The sequence below is a fragment of the Desmodus rotundus genome, chromosome 13 (genome assembly GCF_022682495.2).
Source record: "Desmodus rotundus isolate HL8 chromosome 13, HLdesRot8A.1, whole genome shotgun sequence".
Taxonomy (NCBI): domain Eukaryota; kingdom Metazoa; phylum Chordata; class Mammalia; order Chiroptera; family Phyllostomidae; genus Desmodus; species Desmodus rotundus.
The window spans coordinates 2,731,064-2,756,960 of record NC_071399.1 but is presented as its reverse complement, the minus strand read 5'-3'; the positions used below and the strand labels follow the sequence as shown (position 1 = coordinate 2,756,960).

The 25,897-nt window shown below is 47.8% G+C and overlaps 3 long non-coding RNA genes across 3 annotated transcripts; 1 reads left to right on the top strand and 2 right to left on the bottom strand.

The window, feature by feature from the left end:
- LOC123478533 (uncharacterized) lies at positions 1–1,803 on the top strand. The gene is made up of 2 exons (XR_006653747.2): positions 1–137; positions 1,570–1,803. It is a non-coding gene; the product is annotated as an uncharacterized lncRNA (long non-coding RNA).
- Positions 1,804–10,010: 8,207 nt separating this feature from the next.
- LOC123478524 (uncharacterized) lies at positions 10,011–13,049 on the bottom strand. Its single transcript, XR_006653739.3, has 3 exons — positions 12,928–13,049; positions 12,373–12,464; positions 10,011–10,196 (listed from the first exon to the last, which is right to left on the bottom strand). It is a non-coding gene; the product is annotated as an uncharacterized lncRNA (long non-coding RNA).
- A 5,530-nt stretch (positions 13,050–18,579) lies between these two features.
- Positions 18,580–24,927, bottom strand: LOC128779868 (uncharacterized). Its single transcript, XR_008425938.1, has 3 exons — positions 24,510–24,927; positions 19,948–20,031; positions 18,580–18,941 (listed from the first exon to the last, which is right to left on the bottom strand). It is a non-coding gene; the product is annotated as an uncharacterized lncRNA (long non-coding RNA).
- Positions 24,928–25,897: the final 970 nt, after the last annotated feature.

Here is a 25,897-nt window from a genome sequence, read left to right as displayed (position 1 = left end):
TGCTGGAACCTGGAACCTCATATAAGGAGCAAAGCTCAGCTTCCCTTCCAGTCATCTGTTCAGCTTCCCAGCCGCCAGCATGAGGTTCCTTCACCTTCTGTTTGCATTCCTCTTCGTGTTCCTGCTGTCTGTGCCAGGTGAGAGGGGCAGAGCCAGGGGCCCACACAGGTGGGAAGGGCAGGGCAGTCCCTCTCTGTGCCCTAATCTCTCTCCCTTGCCTTCTCTCTCTCCTTCTCCTCTCTCTCCACACTCCTCACTCTTCTTCTGTTTCCGTCCCCCCCAACCCCCACCTTCTCTGTCTTTTCTCTTCTACTCATACTTTGAGACCAAAGAGAGCATCTGACTTGTTCCTCAGATCCAGGCACCCTGCCCATTGCCGCCGCGGAGGGAGGTTCAGAGCCTTTCCTCTCAGCCTCCCCGAAGGGGTCCACCGGCTGTAAACACCATCTACTCACCGTGCTCCACGGTCACATGCTCCCAACAGAGGAAGCCTCTTTTGGGTAGCTTTTCTCTTTTCAAAAAAGAAAGAAATTTGATTTTGTCCAAGAACAGAAGTGTAGTGTCACTTTCTAAGTCTTATATTGAAGGGTGGAGTCTCTAGTAACCTAGAGAATAACAAAGGCCATCCTGGACATGGGCAGCCACTTTTTTGGGGGAGACATTTGTGCCTTTGCCTTCTCAACTTGAAGGTCTCTGAGGACACAGCCCTGACAGAGCTGCTCGTGGCTCAGGCCTGGGAGCTCTGACAGCTGGGTGCCCACATCTTTGTCTTCAGGGTCACAGAAATGGACGAGGAGGAGGAAGGAGGAAAGGAGTGAGGAGGGAGAGAGAGCGTGAGGCAGAGACGTGAGGTCACCGATTACGTATCAGAAACTATGTTGGAAAGTTGTCGTTTTATTGGTTTTGACCATGGTTGTATCCCAACACAGAACAGTATCCAGGAGGGAGGCGGGAAGGGCAGGAAGATGGGAAGGAAGGCAGGAAGGCTGCAGGTGCCCTGAAGAGAGGGTCGAGGAAGCGTGAGGACTGAGATGCTTCCCAGAGATTAGAAGCGCTGCTACAAAAGTAGTCCCAAAAGCACTTTATTTTCAATTGTCCGTTACTTAGCTATTAGGTTCTCCTTAAACAATCTCTACTCTTTAAGCTGCATCTCAGCTCCAATACTTCACTGAGGAAGTGATTTGGAAAACAAAGATCAAAAATAGACACCTGCTGGCTGTTTCTGATTCTGAAACCACTGGCCTGTATGTGGCCCTGACCTCACAGGGCTTCCCGGTGACTTTCTGTTGGAGGACCTGAACTGGCACAGGCTCTGTCTAGTCCCGCCCGTCCCTCGGCCACAGCTCAGATCCTTTAATGAGCTGGTTCTAGAAACATAAGGAACCTCTTGAACCTCAGCAGTTCTCATCTGTCTGGAAAGTGGATCCTAACATTACAGACTCATCTCTTATTATCATAACGGAGAGACCACGACCTTGAGGGTTCACTCAAGGACACACAGATGCAGATTGCTTCCGGAAATGGTGCTTTGATATCTGACACTCTTCTTCCCTTTTATTTTCCTTGTAGGTTTTTCTGCGCTTGAAACTCCTAGTACATGCAGGAGGAAAGGAGGTAAATGCTTTCCATTAGGTTGCCCTAGAGGCAGATCAATAGGAAACTGTGTCGTGCCGGGAATAAAATGCTGCAAATAGAAGGAATTTGAAAGCGAAGAACCAGTTGTCACAGAGGAGGAGTCAGAAATGTGCCATTTGCGAAGACATCGAATTTAAATAAAACTGAACCTCTTGGTTCAAAAACCAAGGATCTTGCCCTTTGGTCATGGTGGTTATTGTGCAGAGATGGATCATACAGGCCAATCCCAAAATCCCTTGAGGACCCCTTTGAAGCCCCCCTACTAACCTTCAGGGACCCCATGCTGGTATCTTTCTCTGCTTTTCAGGTTTAGGGGCCCCTTTGGGTTACCTGAGCTCCCCAGTGACCCCCGGGCTTTCCTAGTATGCGCACTTCGCTCTTGCTTCCTCCAGCCTGTGCGCCCTCACCTGCCCCATGTCACCCCTCCGATAGGTGCCTCCTTCACCCAGTCCCCACAGAGCTCCCACTCCTCAGGGGCCCCTCCGCTGCTCCCCACAGGAAGGGACCCCTCCCTCTTTTATGCTTCCCAAGTCCTCCCTTCTTTTTGGGTTCTGCAGGTCAACCTCTAACTCTCCCTTTGGCTATAAAACCTCTATGGGAGTGGACTGGGTCCTCTTCATCTATGAACTGGTCTTTGAGGGGAACATGGCTTCATGGATTGTGACCCGTTCAGTGGCAATGCGGAGTCGGACACAGTGTGTCTCTCCAGGGGGACGTAACATGAGGCAGGTCAGAGGTGCAGCAAAGCAGTGCTTTTGAACGTACACGTACAGGAAGAGAACCGAGCATGGGACACAGAAGAGGGGACCAAACACCACAAGGAAGACAACAGAGATGGCAGGGGGAGCACCGAGATGCCAATCTCTTCTTCCTCTTGTCTTCACTTTGTTGTTTGAGCAACACTCTTTGGAGGGAGTGTCTACAGTCCTCACCTCTCACCCTCCTCTCGGGGGTGGGGGGTGGTTGACATCACTCTAGTCTGGCCCATTCCCACCTCTCCACCAAACTGACTGCTGTCAGGAAGGAATCATAATGCATGCTGACCTCACTCAGCCCTTTACCTGCGCACTGTGACCTGACCCCACCCCTAATTGTGTGGCAATGGGCAGCTGCTCTTAGGTGTCCCTGCCCAAAAGGACAGCAGCAGACAGCCTATGAAGGGTGAAGGAACCTATTGCAAGGTGGGTGCACAGAAGACAGCCATATGTGGTAGAAGAAGAGGTAGGAATAAATCATCATATTTAGGGAGTCAATAAAAATGACTGCTTTCAGTATACAAGCATAGGAGGTAGGAATGTAGACAAAAGCTTTCAGTCTATACTTTCTGTTCTATTATTATTATTATGTTATTATTATTTTGCTAGGGTCAAGGAAGTAAAACCCTCAGAGCTACTATGTAGAATTAAGTGTGACTTATTTAAACAGATTACTACACTTACCCTATTTTTAAGTGAATATCACCCAACTAAAATAGGTCTCTACTTAGTGAGAAATTCAAATGCTGATGCAAAGATTCAAAACTCTCCTTTAACCTTTGCTCCAGCAAGAAAGAAAGGAACAAATTACGTGAACATATTAATCTGTGGTGCCATTTAATAAGTGAAATGCAGAAGAGAATTGTGTGAACTTACCTACAATTCTAGTTTCTTTTGAAGATCATCTTTCTTCCATCCCGGAAATGACAGAAGTTTCACTACCAGCTTCTAACTTCATGGGCTCAAAAAACAACAACAACAACATACAATTTAATCAAATTCCAGTTTTAAATTTCAGTGTTTCTCTGAGACATTCCAGCCCTTGATGGAAGAAACCAACAGCTTATGTGATTTCTGAAACCCAGAGGTTGCCTTCGAAGCCTGCTTGCATTGGGTTGGTTCCCTAGCAGGGACATCAGCTACAGCACAACTCTGCATAGAGAGGTACCAGCCAGCCGCTCACTCCTCCCATGTCCCTGTTTCTAAGATAGGACACAGGAGCGTGGGTCTTGATTCCTCATCAAAGGTACAGGTAGAACTGGAGCTTCAAAAGGCTATTTCAAAATCACTGAGCTAATAAGTGGCACATGAAGGGCTGTGAACCAAGGTCAATCTGACCCCAAAGCTCGTTAACTATTAAGTGAAATTCCTTCTGTTTTTATTCCCCCAAAGGTTACTGCTTACTTCATGGATTGAATGAGTTCTTTGATATCTGTATGTTAGTCATAATGTACCTTTCTCCTCCTTAATATTAGTGCTTATTTTTAGTTAAGTAGGGAAATCAGGTTCCCTCTGTCCCCTTCTTTCCCTTCCTTCCTTCCTTTCTTCTTCCCTCCATCCTTCCTTTTTCCCCTTCCTCCCCTCCCTCATTTATTTCCTCCATGCATCCATTTTTTGATTCACTCACAAATCAGTTCTTCTATACTAGTACTAATTCATTTAAACATATATTTGACTACTTTCTCTATGCTGGGCACACTGTTCAAGGTGCTGAGAATGTGAGATAATAACAGGACTTGTTATTTTAGAAATTCATGGCATAGTGAAAAAGGGAGATATATAAGCAACAACAGTAGAACTGAGATGGAGAGGCAGAGATGGAGGAGAATTTCAGTGCACTTCCTTGGATTCTACCATGCTTTATCACAATAATGCATTGATGTAAAACCTGCATTAAAAAATACTGTCACTTGTGACGACATGGATGGATCTTGAGAGTGTCGTGCTAAGTGAAATAAGTGAGGTGGGAAAGGACAAGAACCATAAGACTGCACTCACATGTGGGACATAAAACATAAAGCACAAACAAACAAACTCACAGACACAGACAACAGCATGGTGGGTACCAGAGGGAAACGGGGTTGCACGGAGGTTGAAGAGGGCAGAGGGGGTCAAACATGTAGTGACGAAGGGACACTGCCCTCTGGGTGGTGAGCACACAGTGTAGCATACAGATGGTTTATTACAGACTTCTATGCTTGATGTGATCTTATTTAACCAATGTCACCCCAATAAATTTAATTGTTTAAAAATTAAGAAAGAAGAAGAAGAAGAAATACTGTGTTCCCCAAAGTCTCACCTGGTTGTGACATCTGTGAGAGTTTGGCATGGTAAGAGCCTGTCTAGGATGCATCAGTGCTCTTTTAAATAGGTAGCCAAAACAAAAAAGACTAAGAGTAAAAAAGAAGAGATTATTTTCATTTACAAAATTTCACCTCATTTGCCTCCTAAAAAGGGACATGGTCTTCATATTCCTAAACAAGAAACTAACTTGCAATAAAGGGTTATAGACATCTGCAATAAAGATGAATGAATGACTGGGTAATTTGCCAAAACAACTCAGTTTTTAAATTATTTTTTTCTCAAGCAGAAAAAGTACCAAACCTCAAAGTCATAAGCAGAAGTGAGAATCAACGAGGAAATGCTAACTTACTCTAAAGGTCTTCCTTTTTGTCAGGCAGCAACTTGGATCTGTACCCATGTGTCTATAGAAGAAACTCCTCAAATTGCAGCCGAGCCTCAACTGAACATCTTCATTAGGAAGACAGGCTTTTTCTCTCCGGCCAAACGTTTCAAACTCTTTTGCAGATCACCTGCCTGTGCCGATGTGCACTGAAGAAGGAGCCACCACCAGACACTGCCAGTTCTTCCTGTAATCCAAGAATTCTCTTCCCATGATGCGGCTCCTGTTCCTTCTCTTCCTCCTCCTTGTATGTTTTACGCAGATGGCATCAGGTAAGCTGTAGATCCCACTGGTAGGATGAGCCAGTGGCGGACCTAGGACTCCAGACTGGAGGGGGCTGAAGTGTCTCGTAATCCACTGAGGCACTGAAATATGTAACAAGCAATCAGCATCATAGCTGAAAAAGACATAGTGTGCACAGGACGAATAAGGAAGGAGAAGCGTGAAGAAATTAAAAAGGTTTTCCCAAGACTGCCCACCAGCAGTAATGACGATAGATTAACATTTTCCCAGAAAAACAAGTTTATTTATTAAATTACATGTAAGCCCTGGCTGGTGTGGCTCAGTGGATTGAGCATTGGCCTGCGAACCTAAGCATTGCCGGTTCGATTCCCAGTCAGGGCACAGGCCTGGATTGCGGGCCAGCTCCCCAGTAGGGGGCGCATGAGAGACAACCACACATTGACGTTTCTCTCCCTCTCTTTCTCCTTCCCTTCCTCTCTCTGTAAAAATAAATAAATAAAACATTTAAAATTTTTTTAAAATAAATTACATGTAAAACAATGAACACTTTTTAGTATGACTATGATCCATGCAATACTTTTTGGAACATACTTATTATACTAAAACACTTTTTCTTGTGTATCTGAAATTCAAGCTTAAATGGGTGTCCTGCATTTCTATTATTTATTTGTATTACAACTGTAAACCTACTTTTGCCCACCTCTATATATGAATGTATATTCATATTTATATTATAATAGAAATTATATCAATTATAAATACATCTCCATAGTTATAATATGAATATAAATACATGTGAATTACATATATAATCAACAATTATTTTTACCTTACGAAAAATTTTTTCCTTATGAAAAATGAGGAGAATCTGCGGCTTCCAAAGGAAAGCGCTAGTTAAGGGGGATCCAGAATTAGAAGCCGGGAACCCTAATCCCTGGCAGAGTTTGCTTTCCATCCTAACACGGGGCCTTTCCACAGCTATGAACTCCAACAGAAACACTCCTTACCAGTGGCTTCCTTGCGCCTGCCAGTCGGCCTCTCTCGTGCTCTCTTTAGACAGGACTCCGACTCTGTTCCCTCCCACGATGCCTTCCGAACTGCCAGGGTCCCCCCCCCCAGATCCCCTGTCGTTTCAGCTGGCACAGGAGCCTGAGCACACATGCGCACCACGGGCCGCGACTGCGGCCTCAGGGTACCCAGGAGTGAGGATACACATTTCCTGTCACGCTCACCTGGGCTCCGTGCTTGTGGCATTTTGCCCTTTGGACGAAGAAGAAGGCACTTTAGGAAGCTTTTTAGACAAACGTGGAAAATATACCTCTGATCTAAAGTTTCTTCATCTGAAAAGGAAAGACCCCTCCTGGCAGAGGTGGGCCAGCTGTTTGTGTGAAGGGCCAGGTGTAACACACACCCTGGGCCTTGTGGGCCATAGGTCACTGCCACGACAACTCGCCTCCACCTCCGTGGCCCTAGACGGAAGGCAACCACTGGTGATGTGGAAACGAAGGAGACACTTGTCTTCCTATAAAATTAAATTAGTTACAGGCACTAAAATTTGAATTTCATACCATTTTCATAAATCATCCGATATTTCTCTTCTTCCGTTTATTTTCCTACCACTTAAAAAATGTGAAAGCCATTTTCTCAGCTCCCAGGTCACACCCAAGCAGGGAGAGGATTAATTTTGTCCCATGAGTAATGATTTTCAGATTCTTCCTGCACAAGACGACCTCGTAGTTTGGGTTAAACATGCCTTGATTTCTTTTTGTGGGTTTTTTTTCACCTCCCCTTCCTTTGCAGGACACAAAAAAGAAAATAAAAAGCAATGTGAAAATATGGGCGGCGTCTGCAAACACCAGAAAACGCACGGCTGCTCCATCCTGCCGGCCGAGTGCAGGAGTCGGAACAGGCACTGCTGCCGAGTCTAGCGTCGGCCGGGCGACTCCCCGCAGCACCAGCGATGCCGCCACCGCCCTCTAATAAAATCCCCCCCCTCACGTGGGGCCTGTCCAGGGTCTTTCTGAGAGCATGCTTATTACAGGGGCAGGTCATGGAACTGGAGGGGAACTCATAAGTTCAAAGTTTGCTCACACCGCTAATGAGCTGATTGACTTCAGACAAGACCTCTCCTTTTCTAAGTCTGAGGTCCCGTACCTGAACTATTGAAACCTGTTCTCCATGCCACCTGTAATCCGCTCACGTCTGTCTATAAACCTCTGGCCTGAGGAAAAGAGCTTTGCGGGGTGGAGGGGAATGTGGATTGCATGTGGAAAGGTTGCTGAGATTTTGTCCTCATTTTTATGTCCCTTAAAGGCTCTTGGGTATCAAGCAATACTGAAGAGCCGGGGGAACAAGTTAGTCGGAAGGCCCCAAGGAGCAGAAGGATTTCAGTAGGCACTTAGGCGTCAGCCCCTAGAACCAGAACTCGGAGACTGCAGAAGTGACTGGAAGTCTGAACGAGGAGAAATTTGGCCCCGACACCCCCTTCCCTAGCTTGTTACGCTCTCTCCCCACCTCAGTTGCAGGTGGAGAGTTTACTTTTTGGAAATGCTGAACCAGAAAGGTAGTGGACTTAGAACCCTGGGCAAGGCAAAGAGGTGGATGAGGGTGTGAGCTGAAAACAGATGAATTAAAGGAAAACGTGCAAACACTAAGGTGAAATCACCAGCTTCCTTCCTCCACTCAGCCCTCAGGACCCCGGCACCTGCTCCTGTGCCACCCGGCCGAGCAGAGTCAGAGACACGGACAACTTCTCCTCCTGCCATCACAGAAGGTCTTCACTCACTCTTGTAGTAACAGAGTGTGTCTCCGAAACATCAACCCAACAAGGAATAGGAGAGACCGCTGACTGACAAGCCAAGTGCTATTTGGAGCCCTACCAAGTCTCACACGAAAAACATGGAGCTTATCACGGAGGAGGGGACTGAAGTTGGGATGGGGGCATTTGGGTAGATTCTGATCCTTACAATACCTTGAACTCCCAGATCTTAGCATCCCTTGCTGAGGGAAGCCTCCCCCTCCTCGAGCTAAGGATGTGAGCCTCCTGTCACCCAAAGTCTCTGCGGTGACCTCACCCGATGGAGAGGCCTCCAGGCCGCTTCTGCAGACACACCTTGTCGATGTCTCATTGCTTCTAGGTCCCAGCTGGACAGCAATCTGAAAGACTGCGGAAGGTCTGTGCACATCAAAAGAACTGCAAGGTTTTGCAAATGTTGACCCAACTATCACATTTCTGAATGCAGCCCAAGGGTACTGGAACAGAAAGGAGACATGAGGTCGCTGGATCAGGCCAGTGTATGGGCACGGGCACATGTAATCAGTGATTCTGGGCTAAGTAATTTCGCTCGAGCTGCTAGGAGTGCCTTGAAGAGATGCTCGGTTGGCTTCAACACTGATTTAGTGACACACGAAAGAGAGGTGAGGTGTCAGGGTATCTGAAACAAGGACAAATGTCAGAATTGGTTTATGACGTGTGACCACAGAGGTACGTTCTGACTGACCCCTGCCAGGACCCAGAGGACATTCCCCTCACAGACAGAGGCATGACGCCACTCATCAGGGAGGGGAGCCCCAAGTGTGTGAAAAGTTGTATAATGCTTGTCCTCTGCAATCCGGGGACAACAGGGAAACCCCACCATCAAAGTCATTGCAGAAGTTACACTATCAGAGGACAAATAGTAGTATTTAGTGACCCGGATAATGTATTACTCTAATAAGTCGACTTAATTCATTATTGAGTTAATAGGTATAACAAATCTAATTAGTTATTAAGTTAGACGTGACCTTGCCATAGACATTAGAGCTGGAGTGGTCCTCAGGATAGGTTTAACCCCAGAGATCTCAGGCGACTTTGAGTTGATGGTGGTGTTGCTGGAATGGAAATAGGAGCATATTTTCCCAGAATGGCTGCAGGTGCAGCCCCTCCAGGTTGCGTCTCAACCTGCCGGCCTCCTCGGCCTCTCCACCTTCTAATCCTCTCTCCTCTATTGCCCACCAGTCCCTGCTGGAAGCCTGGCCTGGGGGCTTCCGCCATGGCCCGTGCCAGTCCTACTGTCAGGAATCACCATTTCTCTCCCAAACTCTAGACCAGCCCCACTGTGGGAACTCCCCATCACCCCGTGAGTCCCACAAAGTGGCAGCCTTCTTCCTCCTCACTCCCCACCTCCCGGGACCAACTCCTCCTGCTGCTCCTCCCAAGGAGCTTTTCAGTAACTGACCTCCAAGTCCTGTCTCTGGTAGTGTCTTCATTCCTGCCCTTTCACCTCCCACTCTGACACTTCCGTTCTTGCATAATATCCTAAATGGCATTTAAAATTCTTCAATGTCTCCCTGTAGCTTAAACAATAAAGTAAAATTCTCTGGAGAGTCGCAAGTCCTCCATCCACAGGCCGTGCCCCTGAGTCATGTCTGTGGCCAGGGACCCTGGTCTCTTTTGTTCTCTTCCTATTGGCACCCTAACGCTTGTCTCCTTCAGCTTTCCCTGGCTAATTCTCTCTCATTGTTTTTTAAGATTCAGCTCATATTCACTGGGCACCCAACTTGGAGAAGATGCCCGTGTCTGTGTGCACCTTCAAAGGGACCTCGAACCCGTACCCCAGCCACCCCTACAGTTCCTAGCCCAGAGCAGGTGGCCAGTCGGTGTTGACGAAAGAAATGAGTCAGTGAATGAAGAATTAACTCAGAGTAGACACGTTAACCATGAGCTCTGCAGTTTACTGAACACAGGACCAGGCCATGAAATGTGGATTCTCGGGTTCACTTGATTCTCATACAACAGAAACTCCTTCCAGGGCACAGGCCAGGCATGCGCTTGGTGCAGTTTATTTTCCTCCTCAGGCACACACTTACATTCGAGTCACACCAAGCACCGTGCCCATAAGCTGTAGAAAGAACAAAAACACTTGTTTGGGGGAAGGAAGGCCCAAGCTCCCTGTTCAGGGGAAGAAATACTTCAGTCCAGCCAGGAATCCCCAAACTTCACTGCTCATTGCTCATGAGGGAATTTGGTCCTAGGCACCTGCTTGTCCCCACCTTGTCCCTTCTTGTTCATTCTACAGGAGGACCATGCCAGTCTTTGAGAGCTGGTTATGGACAGAAAAGCTTGTGCTGCTGTTTGGAGGCTGGGATGAGACACTTCAAATGTTCCTCTTGGGTTGATATGCCACAGACCCTGAGTGTCCCCACAGGTGTCATTCCAGAGTTGTCAGATACTGTCCTTTAGAAGCAGACACTGAAATCGAGGAGCTACATATGTGTTTATTCAAACATGCAAACATACATGATGTCCCCAAGGACTTTGAGGAGTGTCAGCAACCCTCTGAAGTTTACCCACATTCCCCAGGTGCAGAAGCCCTGCCCCCCAGGTTTAACAGCTGTCTTAAAAGTAAAATCAAAGATCTAAATTCAAGACTCTGAAGAAAAAGACCCAGAATAATCAGGGGCACCAGCTGAGGTGCTTACCTGACTCAAGGCCAGGCTTGAAAAAGACTCCCCTTCCTGCCTCTTTAAAGGTGAGAGTCTGCACTCAGCCCCAAGAAGGAAGGGTCTCTGCAGTCCCCCTCATCCAACCTGTCTGTCCCCCAGGGTCATTAACAGATGTCACTGACTTTGGAGCCCAGGTACCAGAGCCCCCAGAGGCTGGCTGGCTGTCACTGACCCCAGACTGGCCGTAGAGCCATGCCCACCCCTGAGGAATCAACGCCAGGGCTGCTGGGGGCAAGCTCATAGCCCCCTACTCCACCAACCCATGGAGCTCAGCCCTGTGTCCACTTTATTCAACCGGCCCTTCCCAGCCACACCGTGCCAGAGAAGTGGGAGGATTGGGCTTCCTGCAGAGAGCTTTCCCAGACTCACTGGCAAAGGCTTCTTGTGGCCCATCCTCACACCAGATGCCAAGGCTCTCAGGAGAGGGCCACCCCCCTTGTCCTGGGCTTCATCAGAGCCACTGTGCCCAAGGAGCTCGGACAGGTGGGCCACCTGTTGCTGGGAATCACTCCAATCCCTGTGCCCTGGGGATGTGACCAGCAGGGTGTCCTGGGAGGGTCCTGCCAGCCCTCTCCCTGTGCTTCTCCATAGCCCCCCATGATCTGCCCTTCCCTCTCTCTGATAGAAAAGCAGCCCAGGGAGGGAATCGGTGGGGGCCACCACTCTGAGTGTTGCAACCAAACAGTCCTGACTCCTAGCGAGTCATAGTGAGCAGGCTCTTGTGAAGCCAAAGCAGAGAGGACAGTGCTGGGGGCATACCTCTCGGTCCAGCTGCTGTCCCCTTAGCACCTGTCTGTCAGTTTGTGAAGTGGCACAAGGAGCCCTGAGCCAGGAGACATGGGAGGGAAATGTCTGACTAGGTGAGTGGATTTAACGCAGCATATCAGAGGAGGGAAAGAGTTGGGATGAGGGGACAAAGACTAAGATGGGTGAGCACAAAGCACAGCATGGCAGACAGGAGAGTCACTGTCTGCAGGGTGACAGGTCTGGCCCCCTCGGTGCCCTGCCAGACCCCATGGGGCTCATCCATACAAGCCACCTTTTCTCGCCCCAATCCAGGTGTAAACCCTGAGCTGCTCTATGACACTTGGCCCTTCCACCACATAGGGAGAAGAATATACCTCTACTTTTCTTCCAAACACCATGGTTCTAAGTGTATGCATTGCTGGCTCCTATGAAACCTGTAAGCTTCTTCTTTTCCTGCTCCTAGAGCCAGCCAGGAAACACAGCATACGCAGAATGAGGGAAAGGGTGAACTAGAAATTGCCACACGTAGGTGGAAGCTTTAAGAGAGGAGAGCACGTTTGTCAGAGCATCATCTGGTAGACAAGAAAGCAGGTCAGTTTTTCCCATTCCTGCTCACAGATCAGTGGGGGCTTCTCCATGCTTCAGATGCACACCTGAAGGGGCTAACCCAGGGACCCACTCAAGAAATTTCCCTTGTCTCGTCATTCCTGGATGAACATTCCTACATGGGCCCTGGAGAACCGGGGGTCCTTGGGGGAGTGCAGGAGATGGACGAAGGAAATAGCATTCAGAGAGGAAAAGGAGATGCCAACGAGGAGAGCATACCTGGCATCACTTGAGACGTGAGGAAGACAACGAAGATGAGAATGTACAACAGCTTCATGGGGCCGGTTCCGTGGAGACCTCTTTTGAAACTTCTGGAAGGGAGAAAATAAATAGCTTAAGAATGTTGTTGAATGAAAAGTAGTTTCAAGCGTCACCTGATAGGTCTCTTCAGGGTGACTACCTGTGGAAGAGAATGTCCAAGGGTGACGAGTTCTAGTTAAATGATATACTGAACAATGAATGTGCAGGAAGTGAGCAAGAACAATGGTGCAGAGATGGAGGAGTTTCTTTAGTTAACCCTGAAGACTCTGGGAAGAACAGTGGTGGTAAAATAGTAAAAGTAAGACTGACTACACTTGATGGACACTCGATCTATGAAGAAAACCAAGACGAGTTTATATGACTTTTTTCCTCATTTACTCTCATACAACTTGTATTATGACCTGCTGTTTGAACTCGGGTACACTCACAGTTACAAAATAACCTTTTGTTTTTCCACTCATCGCTCTAGTGCTGTGTAGAATGAAACCTAGTAGAGTGGAAACCATCACCTACCTCTTAGGGCTCACCTCCCCAGGCTCTGTTCTGTCTCCAGATGTCCGGAATGCTTCCGAAACCTCTTAAATGCACGGCCGTGGCTGTGTCACCAGGTCATGCGCTCTTACTGGGGACAGGTCCTGTCTGGTCTGACCAGTGAGATTTGCCTTCGGTCCCAGGGTGACCCTGCTGATTCAAGTTCCCGTCCAGGTCACGGTGCTGTCTCATGACTGATAAAAGCCTCAAGTTCTCAGCTCCACTGCGGGTTCACCCAACTGAGCTCTGGTAGGTGAAGCTGAGGGGCTTTCCTCCTTGGCCAAAGCTTGAACAAAAACAAGTCTTCCTCCAAAGTCAGGTCTGGTCTTCAGTCAGGGGCTTAACCTGCTGTTTCTGTCCTCTGTCACAGGGGCACGGCCCGCTGACCCTAACTTAGGGTCCCAGAGAGCCCGGGGGGGGGGGGGGGAGGTTGCTGGTTTTCCTCACCCATCTGCATAATCTCGGGCTCCTGTGAAAAATGATGCCCTTCGTACTGAATGAACCATGAACTTGTGTACAACAAGCAGCTTCCGAAGAGGCCAGTGCAGGGATTTTTGTGCCTTTCCCTCTTGCCTCTAGATGACAGTTGTGTCCGTTTTGGTAATTAAGCAGGACCTACCGAGAAGAGCACACAGGGGTGATTTGTCCGGCCTTCCTTCAGCCAGAAGCAGATTAGTCTTACTTTACGCAGGCCCTAACATTATTCCTAAATGCACACATGAGGAAAACAAGACAAGAGCCATTCGGCATGGTGATCAAGTTCGCACATGGTAAAACCCAGATTAGAATTAGGAATCTGGAACTTAAGAGTTCTTTTCTCTTGTGGAATATCCTGCCAGTCTCTGTACACGGGCAGAGACTGTGTACATTGGCTGTTAGAATTCAGTGACTATCATTTTACATTTAAAGAGAGTAGTACTTTGGCTAATAACATTCCACAGATTAGCGAGAATTCAGAAAATTCAGGTTCAAAATACAGGTTTTTTGTGATATCCACTAGCTGATTTAAACACTTACTGTAGAGGGAAAACGTGCAAGAGTCAACAAGTTGTATAAGAGCAGCCAGCGTGACATCCTCTGCCAGTTATTATAATTTACAACGATGCTGAGGCTTGAACTGTGTGGCACTGGCCCAGGAAGAGAAAAAGTATCGGGTGCCCAAACAGGCTCCTGCAGAACTACCGGTAATCTGGCCCCTGGGGAGAGTCCCCTCCCTGGGCTGTTTCTTTCTGGGTACACGTGTCCATGGGCAGGCCCTGGGGCAGGACTGGAGCATTCCTGTGGCAGAAGGCAGGTTCCCATAACTATTCCTCATTGTCCTGCCTGTCCTGTGCCCCAGGCACTAGTGACTTCGGTCCTTGCACGTCAGCTTGCTTCTGGTATCACTAAGAGGAGTCACATAAGTACACAGGTGGATTTGGCATTACCAAAAGTGGTGAATACCTGTGAACCAGAGGCCAGCGAATGGGTGGTCGGTCTACCTCCTTAAACAGTTTCTTACTGGAGTGCAAGAGCTCCCTGCCTGGGCTGCTGGGCCTCTGTCCCCGGATGCCAGCAGCTAGTATTTCTGCACAGGTGGCTGCCCCCACTACACGATGGCAGTTGAGGAATCCCCTGCGTCATCTGTGGCGTAGTAGAGAATTTAGCGTACATCCTTCTGAGTGGCTCAGAATGTCGGTGGGTCCCAGCAGATTCCAGAATCTATGAAATGCAGGAATAGAGGGAAGGTGAAACTGGAATGCTGGGAGTAGGGCTTTAGTGAATTATTTGAAGCAATTGCCTCTGAGACTAAAAATGGCTCCAACTATTGCAGCAGGAGGCTGTACTGGAGAGCGAGCTATTGGGCAAGTTTCCACTTAGAGAGGTAAGTGCACTTAGTAGGTGGGAGGGGAAGGAGTGGCATCTAACGCGGAAGATGGGACCAGGCAAGACCACAGGTAGGTGTGCCCCAGAAGCAGGCGCTTGTTGTGAACGCCCCAGTAAGTACCAGACACTCCAGGGTGAGCACAGTAGGAGGTTCAGAACAACAAAATATGAACACCCTGCAGTCAGAGTTAGAGTATGCCTTGTGCCTACCCCAGGAAGCCTTCCCGGGACACCCCACCCCATCCCACTCAAGGCTTCACACCCCTCTTCTCCAGCCTGTTCTCTTCAAATGTTTTAAGTTTTATTAAATTTATTGGGTGACACTGGTTAATAAGATTGTATAAGTTTCAAGTGTACAATTCTTTTTTTAATATATTTTATTGATTATGCTGTTACAGTTGTTCCATTTTTTCTCTCCTTTATTCCCCTAAGCCTTGCACCCCCCTCCCACCATCATTCCTCCACCTTAGCTCATGTCCATGGATCATGCATATAAGTTCTTTGGCTTCTACATTTCCCACACTGTTCTTAACCTCCCCCTATTTTCTACCTGCCACTTATGCTACTTATTCCCTGTACCTTTCCCCCCTTTTTCCCCCGCTCTGCCTCCTTGCTGATAACCCTCCCTGTGATCTTTATTTCTGAGCCTGTTCCTGTTCTAGTTATTTGCTTAGTTTGTGTTTGATTTTGTTTTATTTTTAGGTTCAGTTGTTGATAGTTTTGAGTTTGTTGTCATTTTACTGTTCATATTTTTAATCATCTTCTTTTTCTTAGATAAGTCCCTTTAGCATTTCAGACAATAAGGGCTTCGTGATGATGAACTCCTTTAGCTTACCTAGCCTGGGAAGCACTTTATCTGCCCTTCCATTCTAAGTGATAGCTTTGCTGGATAGAGTAATCCTGGATGTAGGTCCTTGTCTTCCATGACTTTTAGTACTTTTCTCCAGCCCCTTCTTGCCTGTAAGGTTTCTTTTGAGAAATCAGCTGATAGCCTTATGGGAACTCTTTCATTGGTAACTGTCTCCTTTTCTCTTGCTGCTTCTAAGATTCTCTCCTTATCTTTAATCTTGGCTAATGTAATTATGATGTGCCTTGGTGTGTGCTCCCTTGGGTCCAGCTTCTCTGGGACTCTCTGAGCTTGCTGGACTTCCTGGAAGTCTATTTCCTTGGTCAGATTGGGAAAGTTCTCCATTATGTTTTCAACAAAGTTTTCAATTTCTTGCTATTCCTCTTCTTCTGGCACCCCTATGAGTCAGATATTGGAATGTTGAAAGGTGTTCTGGAGGTTCCTAAGCCTCCCCTCATTTTTTTGAATTCTTGTTTCTTCATTCTGTTCTGGTTGAATGTTTATTTCTTCCTCTGGTCCAAACTGTTCATTTGAGTCCTTGTTTCCTTCCTGTCACTGTTGGTTCCCTGTACATTTTCCTTTATTTCACTTTTCATAGCCTTCACTTTTTCCTCTATTTTGGGACCATACTCAGCCATTTCTGCAAGCATCCTCACGGCCAGTGTTTTGAACTGTGCATCTGATAGGTTGGCTATCTCTTTATTGTTTAGTTGTATTTTTTTTGGAGCTTTGAACTGTTCTTTCATCTGGGCCATATATTTTTTTTTTGTCTTGGCGCACCTGTTATGTAGTAAGGGGCACAACCTTAGGTGTTCACCAGGGCAGGGCAACCCACATAGCTGCGTTATGGTGCTGTATGTGGGGGAGGGATCTGAGAGGGAACAGTGACACTTGCTCGGCTCTCAGCTGGCTTTAAGTCACTTCCTCCACTACCCACAAGCAAATTGGGCCCTTCTGGTGCTGATTCCTGGGTGGGTGGGTTTGTGTACTTTCTAGGACCCTGTTCGTCTCTCCAACAAACTCCCCTGTGAGGCTGGGAGTTTCCCCTGCCATAACCCCCACAGGTTTTTTCACTCAGAGGTTTTGAGGCTTTATTTCCCCACACTGGAACCCTGGGTTGTGCGATCTGTCCCACTCCCCAGTTCTTCTCTGCTCATCTGCACGAGAATGTGGGACCACCTGCTCTGCAAGCCAGGTGGCTTGCCCACCCTGGTCCTACAGCTGCTGCCTTGCCACACATCCTCTCCACCTCAGCTGCCCATCTCCACCCCTCCTACTGGTCTGGGTGAATGTTTCTTCTTTAACTCCTTGGTTGTCAGACTTCTATACAGTTCAACTTTCTGTCAGTTCTGGGTAATTTTTGTTTTTTAAATTTGTTGTTGTCCTTCTTTTGGTTGTGTGAGGAGGCACAGTGTGTCTACCTATGCCTTCATCTTGGCCAGAAGTCCTCAAGTGTACAATTCTATAATACATCACCCACATATTGCTTTTTGCACTTAATGTGTTTTGCATGTAATGTATTAAGTGTTACTTATTTATATTTTCTCCTCCATTAGAATATATGCACCATGAAGTGAATTATTCCCTATTGGCTCATAGCTCGATACATAATTTATTGAGAAAAAATGAATGAAAGAAAGTTGACATAATTGGTGAATGTTCTCAGAGTCAAGCAACACAGGCAGTCAAATCAGAGGGACATGTCACTCTACTGATTCACCATGACAAAGAGCATCAGAGCTGGGACCACAGCACCAGCCACGCCTTTGCTCAGTGTCTCCACCTCTCCTCTGTCTTCACCCCTGACCACCAGGGCTCCTTCCCCTCCCTGCCTCCCCTCTGAGGTTCACTCTGCTCATCACAAGTCAGACCCCCATGTTTGGATCAGGAAGAAAAGGGAGGAAGAGGAAGACCTAGAGGCGTGGGGCTGGAGCTGGGGTTTTCCAGAGACTTTAGAAGAGAGAAGTGTCAGCGAATCTGTAAATGCTGGGAGAATTGTATGGGAGAGCAAAGAAGGTTTTTACTTTGTGGTGAAGAAATGCAAATGAGAAAATGAACTATGTTTAAATTACTCACTGGTTCCTAAGTTCACCTGGTGTGGGGGGTGGACTGTGTCACCAAAGGACAGGGCCCACAGATACCAGGAAGAGGCAAAACCCTGCGAGGATGCCCATACCCAGATTCTGGAAGATGACAGTGCTGATGAGGGACAGTGGAGAACTGGACACTTGTGTCTGTGTCCAGATGGGAGCACCCATTGTCCTTTAGTTAGTGACAGGGACCCAGTCACACAGTTGGCCCTCATTGTCCCTCATGACAATGCCAGCCAAGCTCTGTTCTCTTCCACGGGTTTCTTTAGGTTGTAGAAGCATGTAAGCATACGTTACCCTTTCTCTTTGTCTCCCACCTTCCTGGCCACCTTGGACTACTTTCTGCCACCTCCCTCCCCTCCCCTGACATGCATTGTAAATCACAGGAAGCAACGCTGATCTCTAGGCTGGCTCCTCCCCCAAGGCAGGACAGTGACAGAGTAGAGACCACTTGCTGAGGAGACTCCAGTGGGTGGCATGCCTGGACAGGAAAAGTGAATGAGGAAGACACAATGGTCACAGGACTCCAGCCTCATACGTAAGCCTTCCGACCTGCAACTGCAGTTCCCTTCTGGATACTCTCCAGACAAGTGTGCTTTCGTCCCGCACGTCCCCAACACCACCCTCCTTAGCCCTGTGCCGCCCCCACAGCTCCTTCCCACTCGCACTTGACCCACAATGGTGGCAGGACCCAGGGCCACACCCTGTCCTCACGGTGCCTCGCCCTCTGTAGTGAATTCCTTCCTGTCCAGATGCCTGAGACGGTGAAGGGAACCTTAACTTCCTGTCTGTACAGAGAATTCTGGAACAGAACGAAGCCTTACATTATACTCCTTCTTCTATGACTGCATCATCTTGGGGGAGTGGCTGAATCTGGCTGAGTTTTGGTTTCTACATCTGTGAAATGGGGTTGATGACAGTGTGATGTGCATGAACATGATTTGCAAAATTTAAAGCATAATACAAATTTAATTCTTATAATTGTTCCCATCCCCCTACTACCCCTTCATGTGGCAGGTCCCTGAGCTGGGATTCCTCCCCTGGGTGCCTTCATCAGCTCCTCTTTATTCGGCAGCAAATAGTGAATGCTCGGCAGGGTCCTCGGTAGGGCTCACAGTATGGTGTCCCTTGCTTCAGGCAGACTCCACCCCGAAGGTAGCAGGGTCTTTCAAAACTGAGTACCCTAGTGCTGTCTGCAAAAAGGAAGAGATGTTTGTTTGAGCTGGACGTCCATGAGGACAGCTGGAGACCTCAGCATCTGGACGGGACCCCATCTTTCCCAGCTAAACACCAACAGCAAAGTGGGTTTGATTCCCAGACTTCACCCTCCCTTCTCTTCACCCTCTTGTCCTGCCCTAAGATGTCATTGCTGCTGATTCAACCTCTGGCCAAATTGTCCTTCCTGCCATGGGAACCACTGGGCATTCACTGGAGGGTGAGGGGTGCACTATCAGTAACTATTGCCCAGTGTGTCTCCCCATGTCCCACCTGTCTCCCCAATGTCCCACCTGTCTCCCCAATGCCCCACCCATCTCCCCAATGTCCCACCTGTCTCCCCAATGTCCCACCTGTCTCCCCAATGCCCCATCTGTCTCACCAACGTCCCACCTGTCTCACCAATGTCCCACCTGTCTCAATGTCCCACCCGTATCCCCAATGCCCCACCTGTCTCCCCAATGTCCCACCTGTCTCCCCAATGTCCCACCTGTCTCCCCAATGCCCCACCTGTCTCACCAATGTCCCACCTGTCTCCCCAATGCCCCACCTGTCTCACCAATTGCCCCCCCACCACCACACAAGACCCATCCCAACTCTCAGTCTCAAGAGATGGAAGCCTTGCCCATCTAAACTCTTGGCTACTCCTGTGACATGACTGGCAAGAGGTCTCTGGCCAGGTCTCCATAACCTTTGTCTTCACTCCAGGTTACACTAACCAGGTGATTCGACTGACTTGGTTCTCAAATCATCCAGTTCACTTGTGGGAAAGGGAAGCGAGTAGAAGATCACTATGCAACAAGACTTGTAACGACACAGCACACACCACCACCAGCTTTCAAAGGCACTTTCAACTTTCCCTTTGTGAAGCTGGGGTGTGGGGGGGACCCCTGAGTAGCTCTCTCATGCTGTGCTTTTCAGCTATGGTTGACTTCGGGGAAGGAAATCCAAGGCAGCGATAAGGGCAGCACGGTTGGTATTTACCAGGCAGTGCCTGGCAGATGATGAAGAGGGCGGTAAGGAAGATGTGGAGGAGTCTCATTGCGCCGCGGCAGAGGTTCAGGAGGCCTGGGGAAGAGTCAGAGGACAGAGTCAGAGTAGCCTGAGGTGCTCGGTCAGAGGACCTCATCACTGCACCGGGATGGGGATAGAGGCTAATATCTCCCTGCCAGAGGCCCTGCCCTTCTGTCCCCGTGGGAGGAGCCCTAAAAGCCCTGTGCTCTCCCAGCCGCTCCCCCACCCCCAGCCTTGCCCTGCAGCCCCTTATGTGACCACCTCACACAGAGATGGCGTCAGGTGTAGCAGAGTCATCTGCAGGTGAGTGGGAGGCCCAGAGTCAGCTGTCTCAAAAGGAGGCAAGGACAGTCCCTCACAGGTGAGGAAAAGACTCTGAGGCAAGTTGATTGAAATTCCAGGGCTCCTTACAAGGAAGTTCAGGAAGGTGGTGGGTTAGTTATAATCTTCCTACAGAATCCATCTTAAAGAGAGAAAAGGTGCACAGTGGTTAAAAATTAGTGGAAAAACTGACCTAGTTATCTGCAGCATTTGAATTTTCCCATTTACTTACATTTAAATCTATTGTTTTTCAATATTTACACATTGGAAAATGCCAAATAATGAAGAAATGTAAGAGACAGAAGGTTAAAAAAAAACCAAACTCTTCAGTTACAGCCACAATTCAGAGTAGTTCAGTTCTATTTCTTTACAAATAAAATTACATAAATATTTCTTTTAAATTTAAAATATAGAATCATACTTTACAGCCAGCTCCATTGCGTGTTTTTTTTTCCACCTAAACATTATCTTGGGAATTTTTAAATACCTGTTCAAATATACTTGCCTTGGATGTTTGTATGACTCTTCGCCTATGCTTAGAAATTTCTATAGCTATACTTTCACATAAATTCCTAGAAATGAAATGTCAGAAGACATGCAGGTCGGAGTGGGTGCTGCCCAGCTACCCACTGCAGAAACCGCTGGGCTGCTCGTGATCTTCGTGTCGATGTGCAAAAGTACCTACTGACTGTCCATGTTCTCGTCAGCACCGATTATTGTCAGTTGGCTGAATCTTTGACAATTATATTAGGGAAGAATAATATTTCCTGTTTGCTTTAATATATCTTTTTGAAATTATTTCCGAGGCTGGACATTTTTTCAATTGTTCGTTGGTTATTTTTGTCTCTTCCCTGTTCATGCACTTCAACCATTTTTCTATTTCCCTGTTCATCCTTTCTTATTGATTTCTAAGAACACCACGCACATTTAAGGTCAGTACAAAAACTGTCTCCGGCTGGCTTTTCACCTTGTGCTTGCTCATCTAATAGATGAGATTGATCGTCACTCGCGGTGATTACGTTTTACTCAGCTCATGCGTAGTTTTCCTTAAAGATAACGTGTTTTGTCTGTGTTTACCTAATAATGTCTGTATTCCAGGTCAGTTTTGCCCTTAATTCTTTCCATGCCGGGGTGGAGTCTGCTCTGAAAAGTGGTGACAGATCTGAGTTCCCAGCAGTGACTCGAAAATGGTTTCTTGCTCCACCCGGAAATCTGCGTTCGCTGAGTCCACAGAAATGCCATCACTCTCTATGCCTATGGTCTTTAAAAACAGGCACATGACTGAGTTCATGTCTTTGTTCTCTTAAAAAAAATTATCTTACACAAGAGAGAAACAAAGTCATTCGTGCCAGAAGGAACCGGAAGGTGATCAGGCTTATCCTGATGTTTTGAGTACAGTAGAACGAGTGGAAAGAACAGAAGGGGCACTCTGCACACTCATCACAGCACCTAAGACCCAACCTGTCAGGTGTGAAGGGCCCGGGTAGTTGTAGGTCATGGCGTGGATTCTCGTGCGCACGCTCTGAGCCAGCACCACCGGGTTTGAGCACACCCAGGTCCTACCCTCAGGGAGGGCAAAGCTTCTTCAGTGGCCTTTCTCCGAATTCACTCATGATCCACTCTTACAAAAGAACTTGAAGTGACTCCATTGAGTTAAAAATGATTGCACTGCTTGGTGAACTAACACTGCATAGACATTTCAGGTTTTATTTAAGAGGAAAAAAATGACGTGTGGATGATTAAGTCTTTCTAAAAATAAGATTTTACTTTACATGTTTTTGTTCTCTTGTAACATCATGTTTTGTGTCCTTTAAGAAGTTTCATCCTATAAATCCAGAACGTGGTTTGTAACCATGTTCCTAGATATTTTGTGATTTTCTTTCTATTTTCTTTCTTTCTATTCTTCTTTCATTGTGTTTTACAATTGGCTACTGTTTGCAGAGAGATTTTCTATAACCTATGTCACTCACCCACGAATTAAACTCTTGTACACATTTTTTTGTGCTTACTTCTCAATGGTTTTTCTATCATAATAATGCTAAATCTGTAATAATTATTATTTAACCTCCTTTATTCTGGCATAGAGGCCTGTAATTTTCTTCTCTCATCAAACTGCATTGACTAATAATCACTGGCTCATTCAGAGATCATATAACCCAACCTTTTCACTTTACAGAGGAAGAAATTACGGCCAAACCAGAAAGGTCAAAAAGTGTCACGAGATAAGCCTGCAGCAGAGGCCCCAGATCTTGCAGAACTCTGTTACCACAATGCAAAAATTCCCTTATTTCTCTCCATGTCCCCTAGTTTCTTCTTCCTTGTTTCTCTTGTTCCTCTCGCTTCCTGTCAAAGATTGACTTCCTTAATATCCTCAAAAACCCCAAGGTTTTTCAAAAATAGTTTTAAAAAATAAAGTGTGTTGTTTTTTTAACAAACGCTTCAGTGGTTTTTCCTTAATGTGATTCCTTCCATAAAAACCTTTGATTTTTCTTCCAGGGCATGATGAAGGCGTTCAGCTCATGCATTAAGCACAGGCTGTAGCTTCAGCCCTGATGTCTTTGGGGCTCGGCAGTGAGTTTCTGTCCAGTGAAGGACTTGAGAGAATTTTAATGACAACCCACAACCCCAGTGCCTCTGTGACCCTGGCATTGAGTCAGCCACTCTTTTTGGGCCCCAAATCCACCCAACTGAATTCCAGTTAAGATTTTTGATTGGCAAGGTAGAGCCAGAGAAAACCCACTTTAGGTCTAGGAATTGTGGCTACTACTGTTCAGAAGCCCTGAAAGAAAGTTCTGGAAGATGTAGGGAAGGTGAGAAAAATTGCCAAATGTAAGGATGGTTGTGAGTAAGGATGGTTGATATTTTTAAGGAGAGAAAACAGTAATGAAGGGAGGAAGGGAAGCAGGAAGAGAGAGAGAGTGTGTGTGTGTGAAACTTTTATAAAAAGTCTCCCCACTTTTTGGAGCAATAAAGACCCTGATGCCTGCTCCCCTGTCAGGGCACCAGAAAGGCAGCCACCCCCGAGCAGGTGGCCAGATGGCCCTGGGTTAGCACATCATTTCTCTTCTTCCCAAAGAGGCTGCTCTGTCCGCACCCACTCTTTGGCCTACAGAGGGCTCACTAACCCCATCTCTGACAAGATAGATGACGTGTACAGAATGAATCCTCGTCCTCCGACTAGGAAAACAGAATCGACCCCTTGCCATCATGACCAGTCGGATGCTCTGGCACCTGTCAACCCATCTCTCACCTAAGAGATGGCAAGGTCTTTAGAACCCAAGGCTGGGTTTGTTTATGCTTTGTCTCCTCAGCATTGAGCCCTTTGGTATGAACAACTTTAGCCTAAAAATAGGAAGCACCTTTCAGAAAACCACAGAAACCTGGAATTCTGAAGACACCGACTGAAGAGCCTCTGAGCTGCACTTCACAGACAGAACTCTGAGTCCCTCAGACACGATTGTCCACATCTGACCCCAGTGCCACCGTCCGGCTTCCAGCGAGGACCCACATAGCACTCCTTCAGACTCTCAGTGTTTTACTTCAGGTCAGTTTAGGTGAACTACATCCTCTGACGTGTGCAGACACATGGCGTTCGGTCTTCTGCAGCACCCAACAATCAACCCCCAGTGTTCCTGAGGGGATGGGTCGGGCTCCAAGCCCTCCCCATGTGCACTGCATGGTGCCAAGTGCCCTGCATGGTCACTTCAGTTCATCCCCCAAAACGGACAGGTTCACTCTGAGGAGCACTCTGCTCTGTGGGTGAGGCCACAGGGCCACCCGGTGGTCAAGCAGGAGCTGAACGCCAGTGGAGTCACACCCTAGGCTCACAGCCACCCCGCAACTTCGCCTCCTGAGCTTTGGCTCTCCCCCAGAAATAGTATCAGGGAGCTCAAGGAGATTACGTAGAAAAAAATAAAGAGTGCATTAAGATTTTGGGTTGCTAGGTTCTAGCTCTGCCCCTGACTTACAAGTCATGTCACCTGTCTGGGCCTCAGACCCCTCATCTGCAAAATGATAGGATGGGGTCAGGTGACATCCTAAAGTCCCCTCCTCAGTTCCGAGGTTTGTGGTTCGAGGAGCTTCTGAAAGGGTGCCTGTGACAAAGAGCAGAGGCAGGAAAGAGGAGTGGGAGTAAAGGGACTCAAAGCAGCTGGCCTTGACATCCAGCCAGCCCCAAACCAACCCCCGTCTGCGTGCTGCCTAGTACTCACCTCCGCTCCGTCCTATGGGCAGCAGGCCACTCACTCAGCCAATTCTTCATTCTCAGTCCTCGTTCCTGGAGGTGACGCTGACAGCCTGACCGTGTTCTGCTCATACCGCAGCTACTGAACCATAGAAACCACTGAGTGGGCAATTCAGACGAGCAGCATGCTCCTGGCAGCCACCCAAGGGCAAGGACCGGCACCCCACCATCATTGGGAAATGGGCTTGGCTAATAAGTAGAGATCTTAAGGGGCAAGAGCCCACTGAGATGCCGGAGTGCAGAGCATGGCCCTGCCCCCCTGGGAAAGACATGGAAAGTGACTCTCCCACCAAGAATGTGTCAGAGAATCAGGTGTTGCCTTATAGCACACCCGGGTCAGCATGGCTTCATGCCCCCAGGGCAGGGGCCTGAGACCATGAGAACTGGAAGACATGGCAAAGATGAGAAGAATGGAAAAATGGGTTGAACTAGTAAACTATGAAACTGTGGGACTTTGTTGGGGCCGAGATGGTAAACAAACGAGAACTGTGAGATCCCTGTGCAGAAGGAAGTAAAGCAGAAGGAAGTAGTCTAACAGCCTAGGAACAAAAAGAAACAGGATGTGTGCAGGGAACAAACACAAAGAAAGCCTGGGGTGGTGGCTGGACCTGGGCTTTCACCACGGACCCAGCAGCACGTTCAGAGGGTGGGGGAGAGGGCGGCGGGCCCTCCTGCTGGGAAGAGGGGCAGAGCCCTGAGGTCTTGCCCCAGTGGACAGACCCGGGAGGGTCCTCCACCAGAGTGCCTTTGAAATCAGTGGCTCGGGTCGAAAACCCCAAGTCTCATTTGGGAATGTGATTAAACAGTGCTCACAAAAGGAAATAGCACACTATTCCCTAACTTCACATTTGTATCTTCTATTTTCTAATTTTTCTTCTCATTTTTAACCAGACCTCTAGGAAAGAGGATGCTGGTTAAAGTCCCTGCCCCCCCCCCATCATGAAAACATAGACCCACAGAAAAGGTACGTCTAAGAAAGCTGCCTGCAGCCCCGTGGGCCTCGGAGCCTGATGGTGAGAACTGAGGGCTCTGCCCCCCGAGACTGCTTCTAACGGCCACGGGGCCATTCAGGAGTTTCTCAGCCACCCCTTGCTGCACCATCTTCATTTCTAAAGTGCAGGATGGAACCTACTTCACCAGGTCGATGCAAAGATTAAAGGAGTTAAGCCAATAGAGACATGCTGGAAAAAGGAGGTGTTTAAAATCGTTAATTAGACTGATGGTGCTAGTGGTGGAGGCCAGGCCGGGGTGCTGGGCCGTGCGTGGGAGGGGAGGTCGGGGATGGGGTGCTTGGGCAACCACTGTGCCCTGTGGTGTTCTCCATGTGCACTGCCACCATGCTCGATTCAAGTCCAT